Raw genomic sequence first — 5887 nt, forward strand, 5'->3', positions numbered from 1 at the left:
TATTGTTTCAGATCGTGATACTAAATTTCTTATCCACTTTTGGAGATGTTTATGGGCTAAGTTGGGGACTAAACTGCTTTTTAGTACTACTTGTCACCCCCAAACTGATGGACAAACTGAAGTAGTCAATAGAACGTTGTCTACTATGCTTAGGGCTGTTTTGAAGAATAATAAGAAAATGTGGGAGGAATGCTTGCCTCATATTGAATTTGCTTATAAATCGTTCATTGCATTCTACTACTAAGATGTGCCCTTTTGAAGTTGTGTATGGTTTCCTACCTCGTGCACCTATTGATTTGTTGCCTCTTCCATCTTCGGAGAAGGTTAATTTTGATGCTAAACAACGTGCTGAATTGATTTTAAAAATGCATGAGTTAACTAAGGAAAACATTGAGCGCATGAATGCTAAATATAAACTTGCTGGAGATAAGGGTAGAAAACATGTTGTGTTTGCACCTGGAGATCTTGTTTGGTTACATTTGCGTAAGGATAGATTTCCTGATTTGCGCAAATCAAAGTTAATGCCACGTGCTGATGGTCCCTTTAAGGTGTTAGAGAAAATAAATGATAATGCATATAAACTTGAGCTGCCTGCAGATTTTGGGGTTAGTCCCACTTTTAACATTGCAGATTTGAAGCCTTATTTGGGTGAGGAAGATGAACTTCCGTCGAGGCGACTTCATTTCAAGAAGGGGAGGATGATGAGGACATCAATACAATTGTTACACCCACAGCCCCTGCTGCTATACATACTGGACCAATTACTAGAGCTCGTGCACGCCAACTAAATTACCAGGTACTTTCGTTTCTTGGTAATGATTCTAATGTTCATGAGAATATGATGCTGCCTAAATTGGATACATTTGTTTTGCTTACAAATGAAGGGCCTAGCTTGGAGAAGGATGAACATTGGAGCAAGAACAAGCATGGAGATGATGGCATGCGCAAGGGAAACAAGAACGGAGTTACAAGTGATGATTTCAGGACTTTGAAGCCACCATAATGGGTGCATGAAGCCTTGGACGAAATATACAAGATGCCACTTCATAAATTTCGTCCCGAGGCTATTTTAGGTGCTGCGACACCTTATTATTGGGCCAGGCCCATGTAATTTCGAAATACACAAGTATAGGCTATTTTTAGAGTCCGTATGTGTGGGGAAACAAGAGATAGGGTTGATTTCGGACCCCTCCACCAAGGGCCACGAAATTCCCCCCTCTTCCTCCATATATACAGCCCTTAGGGCATCGTTTAGACTGCGGGTTTTGTTTAGATTAAAAGTTCGCCATAGCTGCAACTTCGCGTACTTCGTTTGTGTTCAACGACCAGACAAAGGCGTCACAGAACCCCACCTTGATCAATAAAGCTTTCATCTTATATTCGCAATATCCAGATTGCAATCTTAGTTTCTTGCTTGTTCTTCGTTTGCTCGCAGGAAACAGACCCTCGTGGTCAGGTTGATCGTGCTCCGGCGTGGTCAATAACCTCTCGGAGTTGGTTTAGCGATTGCTAAGGCGCGACGTCCTCGCACGTTCGTAGTCGGATCGTCAAAGTCGACTTCCACCAAAGCGAAATCCACCATCTCATCGAAAGATGGGACACCTTTGCCTCTATCAAGTGGTATCAGATTTCCAGGTTGCTCGGTGAGATTTTACAGTTTTTTAGTAGTTTAGATCGAGTCTGCTCTTCATACCTATAGTCCACGAAAAAGCCACAAAAAAAATTTAGCGTTAGTTCATCATATCCGAACCAATCTGAGCCTTGCATAATCTTTTTAGGGTTTTGCTTTGTTGAATTTGCGGTTGCATCATCGTGTCTAGTTGCTGGTCTTAGAGTCTAGTCTTTTAGAGTTTCGAGTTCTGGTCATAAGTTGTCACGCCGCCGCCGCACCATCATCATCGCCCCTGCCATCTACCACCACCGCACCGAATCCGTATCCATATACCACCACCAATCCGTGTCCATATACCACCACCGATCCATATCCATATACTACCACCGCTACCACCACCGCTGCCATATACCACCACCATATATCCACCACCACTTGTTCGTAGTCTGTAGGATCATATTCTTGTGTGTTTCTATTGCTGCTAACCATGCCAGGATCACAAGCCGACGAGATTGACTGGGAGAATTTATCGAACAAGGAGCTTCATGATAAGTTTCAGCAAATGATGACTGAACAGGTGCAAGATGTGCTGAACAATTTTGAAGAGGCCATGGAGAAGATCACTGGCTTTGAGAAGACGTTCGAAACAAAGCTCGATAACAAGTTTAATGAATTGCTCGCGCGTCTTCCACCACCACCACCCGCTGCAGCTAACGCACCTCTCCAACAACAACAACAACAACGACTACCTCCACGTCGCGAAGCAGACCTCCGCCGAGCAAGCCGTGTTCCTCTTGCGTTTGGCCAAACTGTTGGTGCTGCTGTTGATACTTCTGTGGCTCCTGCTGCTGATGCGGAGGATGATGATTATGTGGGAGACTATGAGGATGAGGTTGATCAAAATCAACACTACGTGCAGCCACCTGTACCACCACCAGCAGGTCGACCTCAGGTATATATTCGTAATGGTAGGCCTGCACCACCACCTCAGGTACGAGATGATGTCCATATTCCTAAACTGAAATTGAATATTCCAACATTTGAGGGTAGATATGTTCCTGATATATATCTTACTTGGGAGTTAGAAACTGAACAACGATTTACATGTTTACAATATCCTGAGGAGAGACGAGTTGCTGCTGCTGTTTGTGCTTTCACTAGTTTTGCATGTGTATGGTGGTCTGAACATTGTAGATTGTATCCTATTCCAACTACTTGGGCTGCTTTGAAAACTGCTATGCGTACGCGTTGGGTTCCACCATATTATCAACGTGAATTGCTTCAAAAATTGCAGCGTTTAAGACAAGGAAAAAATTCTATAGAAGAATATTATCAGGAATTACAAACTGGCATGATTAGATGTGGTATTGTTGAGGAGAATGAAGCTATGCTTGCACGTTTTCTGGGTGGATTAAATAGAGAGATTCAGACCATTCTAGACTATAAGGAGTATACTAATATCACTCGTTTATTCCATCTTGCTTGTAAAGCTGAACGTGAAGTGCAGGATCGACAAGCATTGGGGCGAACTAACTTTTCTGCAGGCCGACCTTCATCATGGACACCACGTGCATCTTCTACTTCAACTGCACCAGCACCTCCATCCGGTGCCACCTCCAGCCGTGATACAAGAAAACAGGCACAACCACCATTATCTGCCAAGAGCGCACCTGCGGGGCCTGCACAGCGTTCTTCTTCTTCCATGGCATCAACAGGGCACACAAGTGATGAGTCCGCTAGTGACTATGATGAGGAGACTTTGGCTCTTATTACACGTGAAGAACATGGTGGAGATGATTCTGATCATGAGACGCAATACATGGCTCCTGAAGACGCTGACAGGTATGAATGTTTAGTTGCTCAACGTGTTTTGAGTGTGCAGGTCACACAAGCTGAGCAAAATCAGAGGCACAATTTGTTCCATACCAAGGGAGTTGTGAAGGAACGTTCTGTGCGCGTCATCATAGACGGAGGGAGCTGCAACAACTTGGCTAGCATGGAGATGGTGGAGAAGCTTTCTCTCACCACAAGACCACATCCACATCCTTACTACATCCAATGGTTCAACAACAGCGGCAAGGTTAAGGTAACACGTACTGTTCGTGTGCATTTTAGTATCTCTACATATGCTGATTATGTTGATTTTGATGTGGTACCTATGCAAGCATGTTCCTTATTACTTGGTAGACCATGGCAATTTGATAAAAATTCTGTACACCATGGTAGAAACAATCACTATACTCTTGTTCATAAGGATAAAAATATTACTTTGCTTCCTATGACTCCTGATTCCATTTTGAAAGATGATATTAATAGAGCTAATAAAGCAAAACAGGAGACGAATAAGAGTGAAAATCAGATTGTGGCAAAAGAATTTGAGCAACAAATGAAGCCTAACAATAAACCATCTAGTGTTGCTTCTGAAATTAAATTGAAAAGTGCATGTTTATTTGCCACCAAATCTGATATTGATGAGCTAGATTTCGGCAAATCTGTTTGCTATGCTTTTGTGTGTAAAGAGGCATTATTTTCATTCGAGGACGTGCCTTCCTCTTTGCCTCCTGCTGTCACTAACATTTTGCAGGAGTTCCCTTGATAGAGGCAAAGGTGTCCCGTCTTTCGATGAGATGATGGATATCGCTTTGGTGGAAGTCGACTTTGACGATCCGACTACGAACGTGCGAGGACGTCGCGCCTTAGCAATCGCTAAACCAACTCCGAGAGGTTATTGACCGCGCCGGAGCACGATCAACCTGACCACGAGGGTCTGTTTCCTGCGAGCAAACGAAGAACAAGCAAGAAACTAAGATTGCAATCTGGATATTGCGAATATAAGATGAAAGCTTTATTGATCAAGATGGGGTTCTGTGACGCCTTTGTCTGGTCGTTGAACACAAACGAAGTACGCGAAGTTGCAGCTATGGCGAACTTTTAATCTAAACAAAACCCAAAGTCTAAACGATGCCCTAAGGGCTGTATATATGGAGGAAGAGGGGGGAATTTCGTGGCCCTTGGTGGAGGGGTCCGAAATCAACCCTATCTCTTGTTTCCCCACACATACGGACTCTAAAAATAGCCTATACTTATGTATTTCGAAATTACATGGGCCTGGCCCAATAATAAGGTGACGCAGCACCTAAAATAGCCTCGGGACGAAATTTATGAAGTGGCATCTTGTATATTTCGTCCAAGGCTTCATGCACCCATTATGGTGGCTTCAAAGTCCTGAAATCATCACTTGTAACTCCGTTCTTGTTCCCCTTGCGCATGCCATCATCTCCATGCTTGTTCTTGCTCCAATGTTCATCCTTCTCCAAGCTAGGCCCTTCATTTGTAATCAAAACAAATGTATCCAATTTAGGCAGCATCATATTCTCATGAACATTAAAATCATTACCAAGAAACGAAAGTACCTGGTAATTTAGTTGGCGTGCACGAGCTCTAGTAATTGGTCCAGTATGTATAGCAGCAGGGGCTGTGGGTGTAACAATTGTATTGATGTCCTCATCATCCTCCCCTTCTTGAAATGAAGTCGTCCTCGACGGAAGTTCATCTTCCTCACCCAAATAAGGCTTCAAATCTGCAATGTTAAAAGTGGGACTAACCCCAAAATCTGCAGGCAGCTCAAGTTTATATGCATTATCATTTATTTTCTCTAACACCTTAAAGGGACCATCAGCACGTGGCATTAACTTTGATTTGCGCAAATCAGGAAATCTATCCTTACGCAAATGTAACCAAACAAGATCTTCAGGTGCAAACACAACATGTTTTCTACCCTTATCTCCAGCAAGTTTATATTTAGCATTCATACGCTCAATGTTTTCCTTAGTTAACTCATGCATTTTTAAAATCAATTCAGCACGTTGTTTAGCATCAAAATTAACCTTCTCCGAAGATGGAAGAGGCAACAAATCAATAGGTGCACGAGGTAGGAAACCATACACAACTTCAAAAGGGCACATCTTAGTAGTAGAATGCAATGAACGATTATAAGCAAATTCAATATGAGGCAAGCATTCCTCCCACATTTTCTTATTATTCTTCAAAACAGCCCTAAGCATAGTAGACAATGTTCTATTGACTACTTCAGTTTGGCCATCAGTTTGGGGGTGACAAGTAGTACTAAAAAGCAGTTTAGTCCCCAACTTAGCCCATAAACATCTCCAAAAGTGGCTAAGAAATTTAGTATCACGATCTGAAACAATAGTATTTGGCACACCATGCAAGCGAATAATTTCACGAAAGAACAAATCAGCAACATTAACAGCATCA

Source organism: Triticum dicoccoides, chromosome 3B, assembly GCF_002162155.2.
Source record: "Triticum dicoccoides isolate Atlit2015 ecotype Zavitan chromosome 3B, WEW_v2.0, whole genome shotgun sequence".
NCBI lineage: Eukaryota > Viridiplantae > Streptophyta > Magnoliopsida > Poales > Poaceae > Triticum > Triticum dicoccoides.